The 19,439-nt window shown below is 35.8% G+C and overlaps 1 protein-coding gene across 1 annotated transcript in view; it reads left to right on the forward strand.

Moving 5' to 3' along the window:
• ZFPM2 (zinc finger protein, FOG family member 2) overlaps positions 1 to 19,439 on the forward strand; it is a 252,493-nt gene that overhangs the window by 18,464 nt on the left and 214,590 nt on the right. The window lies entirely within an intron of this gene.

Genomic DNA, 19,439 nt, shown 5'->3' on the forward strand with positions numbered 1-19,439 from the left:
TTGCAGTCAATGAAGTGTTAGAACTTCACATTCAAACAGTAACTCACAGTAACATTTTCTATTATGCACAGTGAAGATGGTGCAAGCGTAACATTGCTAAGATTAAGATGTGATGGTAGCATGGGAATACTTTCCAAGTATCTGTTCAATATAAATATGTAAAACCTCTGTTGTACTGTAAAAGTACCTAAGACAAAGGGGTAAATTGTATTTCTCAATTAGGCAATTCTGCAGTTGAATTCAATGCAATGTTTTAATGGATATGGACTCTGGAATGGGCCTTAAAAATCCATTATATTGTCTATATGTTAATAGTGCTGTTGGAAAATGTGCATCTGAAGCCAAACATACTCTCAGAATAGCTGTCTCTCTTACGGAGATTTTCCCTAAAAAGGATTAGCATATCAGAAAAGAGTTCCAGAAGTGTTCTGTCAATAATTTATAATGCAATAATAATATTTCATTAGAAAAATTCCTATATTTCAATCACATTTTCATCCTTGCTTGATATTACAAATTACTGTATGCTCTTCATGAAGAGAAGAACAAAACTAATGGTAATTTTCTGAAACCAGTAGCTGGAAAATATAATGTAAACAAAAATGAAGACATAGTATATCTAATTACTACAATGTCATTTAAAATGTTTTTAATGATAATACACAAGTAAGTTGATATTCTCTATAAAGCAGTACGGTGAAAACAAGATTTAGTATGAAAATACACTACAATACATTTAAAATAATACAAAAGACATCTTTGGATGTAGCAGAATGGCCTTTTCCAGCTTCATAGTAGACTTAAAGGCTGTTAGCGATTAACATGACTTGGTTTTAATTTCATTCTAAATAAACTCTACCTGAAATTGGTAATTTTTTTGTTGCTTTCTTTTTTTTAGTGTATTTCAACATAGTTGAATATGCATTTTGTGGGCTGTTACTGCTTTTTATATGAGCTATCTTATATAAAAGTTTCAGAGATAGATACCTTTTATGACAGTATGGAGTAAAAGGAGTATGTTTTATTTTGTTGGGAAAAAAAATTCAGTTAAACAGTAAGATGTGTGCATTTCTTGTAACATTTACTGGTGGCTTTGACATGGGATGAGATGGAAATGAAATCTTGAGTGTGAGAAAATTCCTTTTGACTTCAGAAAACTGATGACCACCGACATGAAATAAGCAGCTCTGTTTTATTTAAATGTTGGTTCTTTAAAAGAGTATAATATGTATGAAGAAAGGAATGGATACGTACCACATGCCATACTCTCCATCATGCATGCTTTCTGAAATTAATTTGGTTACTTATTGATACTGAAAAAGAAACAATCAACAGAAGATCATTTTCAACCACGCAGTACAAAGATAACTTCGTTCAGATCTTTGAAAAAAACCCCAAAGTATGAAATATTTTGCTTATTTAGGCACATATTTTAGCACAGCACAAACAGAACCATTAAAAACTTTTCTTCAACTTTACCAACTCATAGTAGAGATGCTACCTCAAAGAGTAGATGACCGTACATTCTTTGTTACCTGGTCTGCCTCTGGTCTCCTTACTGAGATGGAGCTCTCTCAGAATCCAACAGTGACTCTATTCTGCATGATACAAGTTGCTGTCAACTGATAATGTGAACTGTGACAACTCAAGGATTCATATAAACAGTAGAGCTGTTTTGTTATTTTTTTTTCTTTTTTTAGCACTAAGAGAACATATTGTTATTTTCAGAGCCAGTACTTGCGAGGGACTGAAGTTCTGTGAGTTATTCATTAGCAATAACTTACTCACGAATGAGTCAAAATTAAGCTTCCGGCATTAATTAGAGTTTTATTTTGTTTGAAAATTTGCATTGTTAAATGGTTTGCATGCGTTCCCAAGCCTTTGTAATTAGAATATTTTTATGAAGAAAAATCTAAAGTTAAATGTGCTGTAGCTTCAAAGAGTTTCTGCTGAAGCAGTCTTTCAGATTACATAGTCTTATGACCTTCACTGACCGTCAAGGAATTGCAGAGATAATGCCTACTCTATGTAGTCACTTTGAGTGTTACCTGAATGTTTTTTAAACTATCAACAATTTTCATTGTTTCTGTCCTCATTTTTTAGAAATTCTTTTTAATGAGAAGGCTACTCTGAAATAATGGAAACTGAGGTCAATAGACTGTATATGGACACACAGTAAAGGACCTGATTCTTTTTCTGTTATAGCCAACAGCAAAAGTCCAAGGAATCGAAAGAGTCTGCAAAGCAAGACTGGGCTTAAACAAATTTTATGTGAAAAGACCTATTGGAAGCAGAGGTCATTTTACAGCCTTAAATACATTGTTTGCTATCAGATGGATGCCTTGATACATGTAGATGTATATAGTTCTATAGCCTTTGTGTTATTGCTAGGATATCTGTGCATGTGAGGCCAGTGATTAGTGTTTTAACACGTAATGAACAAAAGGCAGATCTCCTGTGTGTCTTCTGCAGACATCACACGAGGGAATAGGATCATTCCCTTTTCTACTGGATATCTGTTCTATGTAAGAACAAAAACCTCCTAAACTTGGGCAACTATGAATGATATATCCTAGAGGTTCCATGCTTCCATACCAGAACTTTCTTAAAATCTCTGGAAATTTTAGATATCAGGCTCCTTGACTAAATATTGTTGAACCCAATATAAGGAAATTATGTATTATATGCCGTCTTGACAGATAAAGAAAAATTGTTCAAAGAATTAGGAATTAGTTCTTGTTTATCATCCAGTGGTCATGGCTGTATTGGTGAATACAAGTTCAGTCCACTGTACTTGTTATTTTAAGACACAGCAAATATGAACTGTATCAAAAGGGAGAAAAGATTTGAATGAAAAAGTATGGATCATAACTTGGAAGTGTTTAAAAAGAATTTTTTAGATTTTCCAAAATCTATAATAAAAGTGAAGGCTATGTTGGCTTTACCTAGAAAGGAATTTAAAAAAAAAGAAAAATCCAAGTTTAAAATGAATGGGAAAACAGTGGATGTAACCAGATGCTAGGAACTGTAATACCTGGCTGAAAGAAAAAAAGAAAAAAGTAACTAAAAATCTATTAGTAGCTTCATTAATAACAATAAGATGACATTTTAAAATGTGGTAAGAAAAAAGTCATTAGAAAATTGGTATTGATCTATTACAAGTCAGGACTCTTACTGTTATAGGGGAGCGGAAAAAGGGTAGAGTAATTTCAATATTTCTGTTCTGCTTAAAACATACTTGTGCTGGAAAACCGATTTGTCTGTAAGTGATGCCTGTACTTCTGTTCCATCAACAACTGATCAACGTGTTAAACCTGCTAAATCCTAACTAATTTAAGCAGTTTGAATTTAACTTTTTTAGGAGCTAGGTGACCCACTGTCCCACATCAGTCTTCAGTTTTCAAAAAGTTTTGAGTTGATTTGGAAATTCTAGAACACTAGAGGAAACAGATGTGTTCGAAAACAGTAAGTCAAGGTTGGTCTGGATAATGACAGACTTGTCCATATGACAGTGGTCCCATTGAAAATAATGGGATAAGTGATGTAAGACCCTTTTATTAAAGGGGGATTAGTAAGAATGCCAATCCATACAGGTTTATGGAAAAAATAGATCCTGTAAAACCAACTTGATATGTAATGGTGAGCTGAAGTATATTAGTTCTTTGCAATATGTTTACAATCCAAAGAAAATACTGAATAATGGATAGGTATTGCTATTGTGGGATCTGAATAACTTGACATGTTAATTGCAGCAAAAATTTAGTTTCAATATAATTAAATATGAAGTCATGTTCTTACGAGAAGGTAATAGAAGTTTTACTGCAGAAAGCAGTGTGTCTGAAAAAGTCTTGGGATTTAGTGAACCAGGGTTGAGCCCAAAAGATAGAGTTGTGGCTAAAGGATATGTGTAGGTTCTCAAATTATCTTGCTTGTCTGGTTAGCAGTCTTGTTTCATGCTGAAACAGGGATCTGTCTCCTGCATTCACACTTCAAGAATGATGTTAAAATTTGAAACAGATTTAGAGAAGAGCCACTAGAATGTTGAAAGGACTAGTATTATGAAAAAGTCTAGGTCCTTTTCCTATTTATTTTATCAAATAAAATATTAAAGGACAACCTGATTACAAACTGCTTTAAATTCAGAGTGAAAATCTGATAACAATGGGCACCTCTTTCTAGCAAAAGTATCAGAAGATTAAATGGACATTGAAGTTCCACAATTTTCAGACACAAAGAACAGTTTTTAGTGCTTAAAAAGTTAATTATTGGAACATTTTATGAGAAGTCATTTATCTGTTAGTAGAAATATTTACATTCAGGCTGGCATACTTTCCTAGAGAACATGATCCAGTTCTGTGGTAAACACTGGACTTTTTAAATGGGGTAGATTCCACTGGGGCAGAAGTTAGACTGGCTGACCGTGATAATTCCTTGTAACTAAAATGGAATGAATAAATGAATAAACTATATATTGCTTTTATAAATATTGTACTGTTTGGATGCATTTATAATTAATAAGTGCTAGCAGTCCTCCACATAAGCAACTCCCAATTTTTATTTCTCCAGTAATTGTGTATTCAAGCTATGTTAAGAATGGTAACTTCTCTGTGCTCTTCTAAATTCTGTAGTGATGGAATAAAACAATGCAGTAGAAGACATCCCATACCTATTCTGTGACTAATATACAAGGGAAGGTTCTTTCACTGTAGGCAGATGAGACACAATTTTCTAGTTGTGACTAACCAAGCCAAAAGGATTTTCAAAGCGCACTCCACCATCCTATGTGCTCAGTTCTTTTGACTTTCTTCCCACAGAGGTCCAATAACCAGTGAGCGTTTCAGCCATCAGTGAAGTTGTATGTGCCTTTAAGACAGAGAAATACTCTCTGTGTTAGCAGTTGGGGAACTGAGCATAGGGCGTTGACGAAGGTGAAATTAATGCCACTCAGAAAATCTTGGTCCTAAGGAGGAATTGGATCTCTCTTTTCCTAATTCACATGTAGTATACTGTCAACTAGATCATCCTTATTCCCTATGTGAGCTCTTACTTTCATAGCTGTAAAGGAGCACAGCTTTCTTGCAGAACGTGCTGATTTTGCGAGTTAGGTAGTCTTGAAAGTCAGTCTCAGAAGTTCTTTTGAAATTTATCTGAATTTTTCTTAGAAAGTGAGAAAATGTGATTTGTCCACATATCCAAAATGAAAAAAAAAGTGCAGTGGAAAATAAGACCTAAAACTCTCATTTTCATTTTATGCTAATTTTTTATGTATTGTTTTCATTAATCTCCAAATAAAGTGAAAGTTTCCCATGTGTAAAATTCTGCCTCCAGTAAATCAACAGAACTTCTGCTATTGATAATAGTGAAGCAGGATGAAGTCACAACTCACGTTACATCTCAGAAGACTCATCATAACTCATACACATATATCAGGGAACTGTTGAAAAAAGTACGAAGGATAGTTAAATATAGCACAGTATAGTTTCTTTTAATTACTATTACAGGTTGGTGGTTTTTTTAAAATGTATCAGAAAGGGTAAGAAAAAACAGAAAATTAAATAGTGCTTTAAAATAATGATATACTGAGCTCTGCTGCTATTAGTGTTTAATAAAAGATAGAGAGAAACAGGCTTTCGTGTGAATTCTGGTGTATTGCTTTAGCGGGATGTGAATCAGAAAGGTTCTAGTAAACATCTGACATGCCAGGTTCACATTTTTACCTCCTATGAAAGGTAGTTTGAAGAGCTTTTCTGAATAGATTTCCTGTAACCATTCATAAGAATCACTGTAAATATGTATTGATTGTTGGGTTTACTCTGCATTATTTAGTAATACTATAAACAGTTTGGGTTACAAAGCAAAAGTGTATAATATATATTGGAATGGTTGGTAGACCACTGCAAGATGGAAACAGACATTAACGATAGTCTTTTTTTTCCCCCTTTTTACTTCTTTTTCTTTTTTTTTTTTCTTTTTTTCTTTCTTTCTTTTTAAACCAGTCCTAAGAAGGACTTGGAGATTACTGTCCTGATTTCGTTTCTTTTTTGATTGGGGAAATGTGGTAGATATAAGATCTTGGAAATGCTATTTGATGTAAATTAACAAAAATCCATGAAACATAGTTAACCATAGATATAGTCTGACAGTAAGAAGAATATTGTGAAGAAGCAGAGGAAATCATAGAACGACTGTGTGTTACTCTGACAGTGAATCGGTATTATCTCTGCTATCAGATAATGCAGTTATCATTAATTTTCACATTTGCATTTCAATCTTTGGAAGGAAATGACTCTTGCCGGATGAAGATAAGAGCTCTGTACCACTATAATGAACCATCATTTTATCCCGATGCTTTGTATCCATATGAAAATGAGGCTGGGTGGTGGTGTGGTATGTGAGGAGGGGGTGGGGGGGGTCATAGAAACATTATAACAAAGTGTCAAAAATCACTACAGACTTTTGGAGCCCTTTATGAAAGGAGGCAGTCTAAATAAATCTTCGGTAGTGAAGTGGATATTGAGAGAGAGAGAGACGGGCTCCCATACTGGGGGTTGGGAGGGGACCTTGGAGGAGCAGGGAAAGATTTCTGTGGATCTTGATCCGGTTTCCATCACTGGTTTGGAACTAGGAGGAGGCCATACAGACACAGAATAGCAAAAGGAAGGGGGTAATGGTCATCAAGTTAACCTTTGCACTGCAGGTCTTGTTTTGACACTTGAATACTATATTAAGGTAGGTGAAGTAAATGCTAGTGGACCACTGGCTTCATGGTTTGGGTTCTGATACTGGAGCTGTTTTAAGAGGTCACCACACCTGTGTGTTAAATGCAGGATTTCAAATAATTTTCAGTCTTGTATATAGAACTGATCCAAGCCTTCAAGGACTGTAGCGTTCCCAGTCCTTTTCCATGCGTAGCCCAGATTTGTGTTGATGACCTGAAACTCTTACTTGCAGAACTCTGCAAAGGCATCATTCCATTTTAGGTCTGATTGACTAAAACCACTGTTCCCCAAGTACTCTTGCACTATATTCAACTTGTTTGATCTTATGGTGTACTTGTTGCCTGTAACTTACAGACTTCATCCATACATCATTGGGACTCACTGCCAAATGTCTGCTAAAAGCATGAACTCTTGAGGTTTGCCATCCTGCCCCATTTTTTATAACAAAAGCTGAGATTCTTATATCATCAAACGATTTTAAGAACTGATATTTAAATACATGATATTTTAAAAGTCCTTCTTAGTGTATAACCTGGGACCATTTATAGGAGCACCAGGGTATCCATCTTGCCGTGACTAGCTGGGATTGATGAATTATTCTGCTGGCTATAGCAGCTGCTTCCTCCTGCAGATCTTTCTCAGGCCCTCACCTTTCTGCTGTTACGTGATGAGCACATTCCTGTCTCTTAATGAGAAATACAGGGCTAAGAGCTATAAGGAAAAATAGGCTACACCTGTGTTAGTAAATTCAGTAGTGACAGAAGCTGAGTAGTATATACTTGTGAAGTGTTAAAATGGTCCCTAGCATGATTTTGGTTGAGGCCAGCTGACACTCTTCCCAAGTAGATCCCAAGGTTCAGGAGTTAAAGCGTTGCAGGGAGCATTCTCCAGAGGTAGTTTGTGTGCAGTCACCTGTTTAAAGGCTAAGGAAGTCTCCCAGCACATAAATATGGCCCTATTTGGCCTCAGTGCCCAGAACCATTCTTTGGCACATGTAATTAACCTTCCTTTAACAGACATACTTAGTACAGAAACTGGCTGTTCTTCAAGGCAATTGATCTTGTTGGCGGACTGCTCCCTGTACAGGCCTGATAGATGAGAAAGTGAGAGTAGCTGTGTGAACTTAAATGGAAGTAGCAACCAAACCTTTGCTGTCATCTTCCCCACGTGCAAATTTGACTTTTGGGAAACAGGCTGTTGCGTGACCTACTGAGCATGTGTAATAGATGAAATCAAGTCATGGGGAGAATTTTCATTTGTGGTCACACCTGACAAAATGAAATGATGCTCACTAGCCAGAAATAGTGGTCAGCAAGGCCCATTAAGAGAAAATTGAGGTATAATACAATTCCTCTAAAATCATGTGAATAGGCAGTACTAGATTTTGAAAACTAAGAGATATTTCCCATCTTGACGTCACTTCTGTAGCATCCCTTTCATGATTCAAGGTGCAAATATAGTAGGATTCTGTTAACTTGGAAATAAGCATTACCTCATTTGAATTGCAACTTAAAATTTCAAAAAGCAGCGAGTTCATCACTGAATACTGGAGCCCTTGTCAAGCATTCCAACTGTTTTGTCAGTTGGGATGCCATTTCCTTATCATTGTTTCACGCAGTTAACATATACATGTGAATTTAAATTTAATTTCAAAATTAGTCGCTATAGAAATGAACCTAGTTTAGAAGTAACATTTTCTCATATGTACATTTCACATTTGGAGAACTTTAATTTTATTTAATCAAGTAGCCTTTTAGAATATTTCCAAGTGCAAAACTTCATTTTTATCCCAGTCAAAATGCTTCAGAAAAGTGAAACTATCTAAAACATTCAAGTCTATTAGTTTTTAGTTTGATGGTATTCATTTACTATTCCTGGGCCTTTATTTACCCGTTTGTGAAATATTTACTTGACATAGCAAGGCTTCTAATTTTTAGTGTGTTAGTTGTAAATTGTTCTTTGGGAACCATCTTAATCTGCAAGTGGACAAGTTTCTAGACTAGGTAGACTTGAAATTGATCCGGTATCTTCCTAAATTCTTTTGTACTGTGTATGTCCAGCATGAGGCAAGAACATTGGCCTGACTCGTAAAAGGCACTGAACTCTGAGTGAAAGGTGATACACATTAGAAATGTATTTCAATTTGATTGGCATTTATGTTTCAAGCACAAAAGACTTCTTGTTCTCTGAAAAAAGTTGATAGCTGGGAAAGGCATGTGCAAGGGACGAATGATCAGATTCACTAGGTACTTCTCTTTCGACATGATACGCTATATAGTATGTATGTAAAGTACAAATCCCTGTAGGTCACACAGTGAAGGACTCCTACTCTGTGAAATTCTGCAGGGAATCAATGAACATCTGCATTACAATACATTGTTTCTTGTAGTTTCATGCACCAAGGGACCTGCAGAGGCTGGCAGAAAGCTTTGCACTTTTCAGCTGTCTCCACTGTACTTTGGTCATAAAGGCAATATAACACCGTGGTAATTGCAGAGGACTAGGAAACAATGTCTGGTTTTGGAAACAGATGGGATGAGAATCAAAAGGGACATGTAATCGGTCCACAACTATTTTGTTCTTTGTTGTGTCTTTCTCATTCATTCATCTAAGATTATTGCATATGGAATACTGCATAGCAACAGCAGCTTGAACAACTGAAGGATGGATGTGTTACTATATTGAACTTTATACACAACATAGTATTATTTACCACGCAAAGCTGTAGTCCAGCAGTTGGATGCAAACACCTAGGGAGAGATGCTAGTAACTTTATTTCTTAAATTGGCAGGTTTCAGTTGGTTTCAGTGATGTATCCTGTGTTCAGTATATCATTAAAGAAAATATTTTAATTTTCAAAATATGTTTTCCTCCTACCCCTTTGAAAACTGCTTTATTTACTCTCTCCTAAGACATCATAACATCAAAGTTGGAATAATATAACTAAAACAACAACAACATTATCACCAGGAACCATTGTACCTCCATTCGAAAGAACCAGCTTTTGCTGAGAGTAAAAATTTAATGTGACATGTAAGTGACAAACTGGATACTAGTATTTACCCCCAAAATTACACAGTTCAGTATGGTTCAGAGTCAGAAAAGGAAACTGGACATTGTGGTCATGGGTCTGCGACAGAGTCCTAAGGGCAAAATTCCTCTCTCAATTCTGGCCTTGACTTTCTCAGTATCTGTGTTTAGCTCAGTGAGACCAGCTCAGCACACATTTGGGTTTAGGTTTTTAATTACCACACTTCATTTTTTAGGGTGCTTTACCATCACGTGCTCAAAAGAAGGATATGGATTGAATAATATATCTTATTTTCTCTCCTTGAAGTAGGCTTCAGACAAGGGTGTGTGTAAACGATCTTTGTAAAATGCAGTAATGGTCATCATACAGAAAAGCTACAATAAACTCTTTTACACAATCACTCAGTACTTATTGAACAACATGGCAAAAGTAAGCATGGTTGTCTTAATAGCATCAGACCGCATTTTTGTTTAGTTACAAAATTTTTAGTTATTTAAACATGTTCTAATGGAATCAGTGAGAAACCCCAGAACCAAATATTCAGAAGCATGGCCCAGAGTTAAAACTAGTAATATACCTATGCAGATATTTGGGTAGGCAGAATTAATAAGGATTAAAGCCTATGTTTGGAAAGCTGCAACTAGACAATGGCCACTGTTCCTAGTTTTTCCTGCAGTCAGCTGATTAGCTTAGACCTTCTAAAACAGCTGTGTAGAGGACATCTGAGCTCCTGGTTTGTTTTGGGCGCTTTTTTTCCCCCTCAAAGATTTCAGAGCTTTCCAAATGTGCTTTTTAATAATCAGGGCTGATTCCAAAAACTTTTTTTAATCTATAGCATATTAAATGGCATTCGTGGAGAAGGTGCTTGTGTATGCCTCGTTTGCCAATGTGGGCAATCAGTCCAGTGTATCTGTTCCATCTTTTATGATATGTTACAGAAAAAATGAATCAAAGTGTCCCATCATAGCTTTCTCTTTCTCTTTGCTTCTCTTTGTCTTCCTCAAGACCATTAAGCAGTGTGTTCAAGCTGGAAAACTTGAACAGCCATACTCGAATTCACAACATATTTTTGGGGATTACAGATAGAAAAATTTTCCAGTATTTTAGATAATTTTGTTTTACGTGAGTATTGCATGATTATGCGTTGGCATATTGTTTGTTACAAAAAAATATTGGCTGATATATTTCAAAGACTGAGGATAAAGCTGTAAAAATCATATTTTCCTTAGAGAAAATACTCAAAGTGGGCTTGTTTAGGTCTGTGCTTCTTTGATTTTATGGCAATATAGTTGTGTTGATTTTAAAGATGCTTCATCAGCATAAAACCACAATGATGGATTATTGTGGATAATTTAGAAAGACAGTACAATGTACACTACGGACATACTGATCCAGAGTGGTCCATATATGCATTTTGGGCTGGGTGGTTCTTAAAGGAGACTGAATTTCAAATTACATCATTGTGTGAAAAAAACTCTTCATTAAGTTATCTGAAGTTTGATACTTATACTGTGGTGCCAAAACTACTAATCAGTTCATAAATCTTTGGCTTGCATATATAAACAAACACTGGTTCTCATAAAAAAAATGAGACTATCTGGACAGCACTCATCATAAGCATTCAGTGAGGGTTTTGTAGGTGTAATACAGTCCCGTTTTCAAGGTTTGTGTGATGCAACATTGTAAATGCTTCATATTACTTGTTTCGATCTGATAAAGTATGTATAATTTTAAACTTTATTTACTTAATACTTTTACTATTGTGATTTGTACTTTATGACTTTTATTGACTTATTCTCAGAAAAAACCTTTTTCCCCAATTACATAACTGCTTAGCATTTGATATTGACTACTTTTCAAAGTATGTAGTGGATCTCAAATTTTCATGGGAATTTTCTTTAAGAGGTGCTCTCTAAATATATGACTATTTCTAGCAGCAGAAAAAGAAAAAAACCTACAACAAAACAACAGATACTTTGGTGTGTTACAGTCCGATAAGAGCTAGCATTTAGTTTAATTACTATATCCATAACATTTTAGCCATCAAATTTTGAGCCTCTTCCAAGGAAATTATTTTTCTCTCATCTTGTCCTGCTAATCCTTGTTTTAGTAGTTACAACTTACTTAATTTTCTTTTCTGTATCTTCATGCCACAATGCATGAATCATCTGGAATCGAAGAACGGTGTGATAAGGTTGTTGACAGGGATGTGAATGGGAGAGGAACAATGTAGAATTTAAAATGGTGTATACGTGCCAGAGGACATCTTCAGGGGACACTGGAGAAATGTTCTTGCATATTGCTATGGTACCTTTAAACATGTGATCTGACAGTGCAACGGACAATGAAGGAGCATTGGACTCTGTCCTACATGGCGCACGAAGTAAGTTTCAGGTTCCTTTAACACTTTTCTGTAGGAATACATCTGATTGCAGAAAACCTGTTCTCCTTTAATTCTGCCTCTTGTCAATATATTCTACAATGTCAGATGCATATTGACAAGAATGATGCAATAGATTAGTTGTTCTACTGGTTCACTGGTCTCACTTTGTTCAGTGTTCTACATACTGGGAAACTCAGTCAAGAAATCAAATAATACTCTAATAGTACTTAGAAACTGTGATCCTCCCTATTAAAAAGCCTGTTGCCATCTGCTTGCTTTTTAATTTTTCTCGTAAGAGGGACAAAAAGTCGCTTGAATATGTAGCAAAGCATCTCACATTACTTTCACCATTTCTCAGCTTCTGGGATCATTGCCCTATAAAAATGCTATGTGCATTTCCCCAAAGCTTGGACATATCATGACGCTTATCTAAAGAGAAAAATGATATATTTTTAAAAGAAAAATGCTGACCTAGTTAGTGAGGCTGAAACCATTCATTAATTAGAAGTCATAATTGCAATTACATGGTAAAATTAATTTATCACGAAAATAATCCTATCAGTTTTCCGTTTTGGAAAAATGGAACCAAATGATTTTAGCAGCCCGTATTGCTTAAGGCTGATATTACAGTGATACTGGTTTAGAGTGAATAAAGTAATCAAATTCTATTTTCAAGATCTGAAATTCTGAGACTGCGTCAATGATAGTTTATATATTATATGAGATTCACTTGAGTTGTAATTTTGTAATTACATATAATATATAAAGCATATATGCACAGATAAATGCATAAAAGGAAAATAGGGTGCTGAAATTTAAAAAGAGTGAATTGAAGATAACACAGCACATACATAACATATAGAAAAATTCATGTAATATGGCAAGTGTGCTACAGTGTATGAAACTCAGAATGCCTTTTCTACCCTCAGGCTGTTTAGACTTCCTTGATATTCAAATCTTAACGTACATTAAATGGAATTTAAGGAGGTCCACCTTGCTGGACCTCAGGCAGACTTAGCAAGTAGTGCTCCTTGGGGATACCACTTTATGTATGTATTTGCAAAGATGTTATAGCCATGAAATACAGTCCTTTGATGACATCATAACTGTGAAATATGACTTTATTTTGCTCACCAGCAGTCAGAGCTTTGCTTTATCTATATTAAGCAGTCTGTATGCATAAATAAAGAATACCAAATACTGAAGCTGACTGCTGTAACCTAACATGGCCACCTTCAGTTGGAGTACTCATCACTCCCTGTGATGCCCTATGGATGTCAGGGGACTGTTTGTAGAGTAACATGCTGTCAAATATCGCTAAGTTTAACATTGTTTTCTCTCCAGAAGTGTGGTAATAAGCACTGTGGATACCGTTAGACAGCTATATGCCCAAATTCAGCAATTACTTATGCCTATTTAAATTTTGACAGAGGGCAGAAATTTTATTATTTTATGTCAAGATAGTCAAACTTGGTCTTTAAATTTAAGGATCTCAAAATATATCATTAAAATTTCTGGTTCTAGAAATAGAAAAGAACACATTGATGCCAATGGAGTTAATACCTAGTCTATTAATGACTAGTTAATGTACGAATGCATATATCGTTTGCATAAGACTCACAAATGCACTTACTTTTTAGGAGAAAGACTGTTAGCCACAGTCACCAGGGGAGTGTTCATCTGCCTGGACTTAGTTATTAATGGGAGATAGGAACAAGTATGCTTTTGAGCATCTGAAAATACCTTAAGTCTCCAAGAAAAAGGCTTCCTAGAACAGTGCAAGAAATACATGCTTAAATCTATTTTTCCAGACTAACCTGGCATTGCAAGATAGGATCAGTAAGTCTTTCTTTCTTTTTTTTCTCTCCAGATAGTAAGAAAAATATCTACATTTAGAAGAATGTTTTTGGTCTTCTAGACTCCCATCTTGCAAAGCATTTACAAACTTTTAATTTAATGCATATAAGCATGCCATTAAACAAAGAAAGAACTACTTGCATGCATTAAGTTAAGCACACATATAAGTGTTTGTCGGACTGCGGCCTTAGGTCATAAGCTCTTCCAGGAAGGAGTTGCCTTTATCATTGTACTTTCTACGTACTCAGCAAACTGTTAGCTTGCACCAATTAATAAGGATACAAATCGAAGCAATGCTAAAGGCCCCTTCCACTCCTCTGACAATGTAAAAGGGCCTTAAAGGTTGAGTAAATCACTTCAGTAAGACCCAGAATTCTGAATACAATAAATAAGGACTTCAAATTTTAACTTCTTGAGTTTCTGTTAATTACAGAACATTGTTTCATGGAGTTGCTTGATTTTCTAACTTCCTATTTTGAAACATTTTTAATGAAAATACTTATCTTAATATACAGGATGTTTTGACTCAAATATACTTTTTAAAATGAATTGTTTTTTCTTTTGAGAAGTAGGAGCTAAATCGTGAGGCTGCTGTTCAGTTTCATCTCACGGTGACTTCATTGTCAGTGGTGGGATAGTAAGGTCTTGCATAACATGTTAATTTTTTAAATGACAACTCATTTGGATTCTGCAGTTTTAAACTTCTGCAAATTTAAAACCCCCATCATATTTCATGGCTCCGATTACAGTTGTGAATGTCTTGTGGTGGCATAATGCACATGAGTCTTGATCTTATTTTATTTCCTAGTAGTAAGATTTTTGCTGTAACTGTATATAGGAATATACTAATATTATGAATTGAGAGGAGAAGATGTTAAAATATTGCCCAGGGATAGAAAACGATTGTGATATCTAATGTCCAAAATGTTCCTAAGGACAAATCTTTTCTTAAAGAAAACAGTTAATAGATTTTTTATTATCTTTTACGTTTTTTTTTTAATAAAAAGTGCCATAAATTTGACTGAAAGGGTATTCTGAAATACCCTGTGCGAAGCATCAGTGGCTCTTAAGTTTCTTCTTCTGAAAATCAGTTGAATCTATTGCCTATTGTTTTAATTATTAGCTAAGTCCAAGCAGTATTTTAGAATTATGACTGTTGCGTGATGATTTTCTCAAGCATCAGCTGATAAACTAAACCTTATCTTAGCAGTTAAGGGGAATAAAATAAAATTTACTCGTTTAAAGCTCTTATTTTCTCTATGCGAGTTTCTTAATTGTGGCCCATCCTGTTTATATTTTTCATTGACTTTATTTCTTCAGTTTTTCTTTTGTACAGACACTACCTACTGTTCACGTTTTGCTTTCCTTATGCAATATTTGTAATAATAAAACAAGTCCATATATACTGTTTTTAATTAACCTCATAGGTATGCATTGTGAGATAGAGGGCGTGAGATTATTTATCTGAATGAATTTTCATGTGAAAACTGTAGCACCTAAGCTTATATGTGGTTCTCTCTTGTAATTGTGGCCCAATGGTCCTTACCTGTATTTGTCATCCCCACCTTCCTGCCTGCACTTGTGTCCCCCTTCACACATGCAGACGGTCACAGCACCGTGGCTATCGAGGTGACAGTCCAGCGGCGCTTAGCGGAGCAAATGTCTTTACATTTTGGTTGCTTAACAAATGATTCACACAAAACGCGTGCAGCAAAGAGGCAGTTTCCCCAATGTACTCGTACACACGTGCTGAAAAAATGTCATTTTTCTCATCAAGTTTCGTTTCCTTAAAAAAAAAAGAAGGAAAGCTTTTTGTTCTTTTTACTCCCTTTTGATCATTCGTAATTTCTGATCATCTCCTTTTATATTCCTGGTCTGATTTTGTTCATGCTCTTCATTTTTACTCTGCTCTGTATTCATTCTGTTTCTGTCATTTATTTCCTTTGATTCTGTTAAAGTCCTTTTTCCATGTGGTGTCTGTCTTTCATACATTATAATTATAAAATATTTCCGTTTTCTCTTCAAGCACTCAAAATTTATTTACCTAGCTTTCTAAGTTTGGATACAGTGTTTCCTCTGGTATTTATCAAGGAGAGTATAGTGAGAAATGAACATGCTATTACTATTCTTGGCTTTGCTGTATTTTCAAAGAGCATCTGCTGGTGTTCATTCGATTTTTTTTTCCTCAGCTATGTATATAACACACGCATATGTATCATCAATTCAATGAAAACACCACAGAGAAAATGAATTTTATGAAATTGGGAGGAAGTTTGCAGCAAACAGTGGATTATATTGGTGTTATGTAGCTATCTCATCAAAAGGTAGCAAATGCACAAGACCTTTTGCGCTTTTCAATTTGAAAGAAAATGATTTCATTAGAAAAAAAAGAACCATCACTCTGGATGTTGGAGAATGCCAGAGCCTGATGAAACCAGCTGAAGAGACAAACTGAGTGTACGGATGCAGATTAGCCTTCAGAAGATGAGGGTGTAAAAGGGATTTAATGGTAGGATGGATTATAGAAATCCTTGTAACAATGTTAAATAATTATAGTTCCAGCCGAGATCAAAGCAGTGCTGATTGAACCCCCTCAAGCTGTTAACACAGAGTATCTTGAAGAAAAAAAAAAAAGCGGAAAAAAAAAAAGCCTCTGAGATTGGTCAGCCTGCGCTGACAGTGTCCTCTGATCTGGGAAGTTCTGGCTGTATTGAAGGTACAACTTGTGGGGGAGGTAAGGATGGAGGGAAGAATTTATCAGTCCGAGTAGCCTGTTTGGGTGGGGGTTTTGTTTGTTTTTTTTTAAAGGAGGAGGAAGGGTTGTTATAGTCAATGTTACTGGAGTTCACACACTGACTGAAATTGCAGTAAACTTGTACACAGTTGGCTTCTTTCCATATTGGAAAAAAGGATTAAATTTCTTTAGCAGAACTCTGGTCTGTAACAGAAAATGATTAGACTCTTTTTTTTTTTTTTCCCTCCCTGTTAAACTACGGTTCCTATATACATACCTGCCCAGCAACAGCTATTAGTAGCGGTAACTGGAAGAACGCCTTTGTAGTAGTGATATTTAGCTGCAGGCAGGGAGTACAGTTGCTATGCCCATTCAACAGCCTTAAACATTTATTCTCATTGCCTTGCCTTCCTGGCATTCATGCCTGGAGGATTATGCTTATGCCTCTATTAATAAAAAAAGAGAAGTCAAAGTTAAATCCTTATGGTTTGGTGGTGTAGTAACTTGCGGCATAGCCAAAGCTTTTCCTTTTATACAGCTGTCTGTAAAGTGCAGCATATCTAGTTTGTTTCAAAGGAAAATTTCTAACTTTGGCTGTGTTGAGGTGTATTTCCAGTGATGGCGTGTACGGTATGTTCAGTTCCAAATGGAAAGCTAGACGGTACAACAGATGAGTAATAAAAAACAAGGGTGGAAATGACACCTTATGGACTAGATCTGTCTGAAGGAATGATTTAATCTAGCCCAGTATTAGTTTGCTCTCCAGCTTTGTGCTGGGACTGCAGGTGAGCGAGAACAACCATCATTGAATGGACCCAGAGCGTAACCTGTTGGACGTCTCCTCTTGGGCACAGCCACATAGGGGAGAAGGTGCTTCGATGAGGCGTTATCATTCACATGGCAGGAAGACTTCACCATCGCATAGATTTTGCCAATGAGTGGCCTGCAACTGACCTTAGACCTGTAGCTTTGGAAAGCTTAAATGATATTTTTTAAGAAAAATGACTGCAAATTTTTAGGTTCCCGGAAATGCCAACATACATAGAATCTCTGTCTCTCTCTAGTTCTGTGAATACATGCATATGGCTGTATGTTTGAACAAATATGAGTACTTTGTTTTCTGTGTACACCCAGTATACTAAATGCCAATCAGAGAGTATATCAAAGAACTGCTTTATATTTCAGAGCATAATGACGCGTGACCAAACCCCAAACCTGTTATCTGATCCCTGTGTAAGAAGCTGTAGTTATATTTTCCAAATGTTTTAGGTAAAGAATGAAAACATTTAAATGGCATCATCTCCAAGGGATTTTGTGGCTATTTTCTTTAAAAGTCTGACAGTCTTTGCAGGCGTCTCAAAGTGTCTGTAGATGTCCAAGTTACAGGTACAGGTTCTGTGGCTCTCTTGTCCTGGCCAAGTCCTATGGAAAACATGAAAGTCTTCTGATGATCCTCTGGAACGTTGTCTCACCATGTGGGGTTAAATCGTGCAGAAGATGCTGTGGCTGCCCTGAGCTTTACTGTTGAAGGTGTGATCTAAGACAAGATAGAGATGATTTTGCAGTAATTGCTGAGAGATCTTGGCCGAGATCTGCAAAGTTATTTAGATATCTAACTCTATTTGATATGTAGTAGTTTGTAAAGTTAAACATGTCTGCAGGAGCAGGGTGTAATTTTTAATCAAACAGGTATTTACATTGCTGGGTAGAAACAGACAATATCATTAAGTGAGCTTTAAGGTAGTGGTGTGCTAGTTCAAAACTGCCTGGCATCAATTAAGCAGGGGTTTTAAAAGACAGTAATTTTAAGTGTGAGCTTACCTGGGATTGTGGACAGTATTGAAGTCCTGGCCAGGGATCTCACAATTCCATTTTATAAGGAGAGAATTTGAAGGAAGGAGTTGATGCTGTTTGCACATACAGATATGTTATTTTTATTGTATAATTTTGGATGTAGTGAAAACTGATGTGATAAATGCTTTGGAGAAGAAATGACTGTGCCAGCCTGTGCTAACAACAGTTGAACTGCCAGCATGAGTTTTTTTATATACTGGAAATAGGGTAGAATAGTTGCTTTTTGCAGATGGAATATAGCAAGTTTTATGAATCAGTAGCAAAACTAATTAAGACTATGTATTTAGTCTGGTTTAATTTTGGGAGTGATTATGTGCAGGGCTAGTACGAAGAGAGGAAAAAGGGAGAGCTTCTGAAACAGTGCTTTTAAGGACAATAATTGAAGGCAGGAGGGGAGGAGAAAGGAAACCGTAAGGAATGTTTCTTAACTTGAGGAAGAGTTTCATGGTCAAAAGGAATGTGGGCTTCAGAGAATGTGCAGAATCCTTTTTTTTTTTTTTTTTTTTTCTTTTCCCCACTGTCTAGGGTTCTGCAGCTGCTATCAAAAATGAATAGTAAAACTGGGAATCAACAAGAAGTCTAAGATATTCCATCATCAGTCTCTTCTGCCTGACACAGTCATTCTCTGTGATTCTGTCTCTTTTTCTTTCCTGTTTCAGGTTACCAACAAAGAATTGAAAAAGTACAGTTTTTCCTCTCCTGCCACCACCCTTCCCTGTTGCTTTCTAACCCTTCCTGAAATTGCAGAGAAAGAGTTAATAATGGAACTAGCTCTAGTGCATGTTACCTACCTATTCTCACTTCTTCTTCACACTTAAAACCCCTTCACAGAGGATTTTAGAATGGGAAAATGCTAAATCA

The sequence above is a fragment of the Pygoscelis adeliae genome, unplaced genomic scaffold, assembly GCF_000699105.1.
Source record: "Pygoscelis adeliae isolate BGI_AS28 unplaced genomic scaffold, ASM69910v1 Scaffold174, whole genome shotgun sequence".
Classification (NCBI taxonomy): Eukaryota; Metazoa; Chordata; class Aves; order Sphenisciformes; family Spheniscidae; genus Pygoscelis; species Pygoscelis adeliae.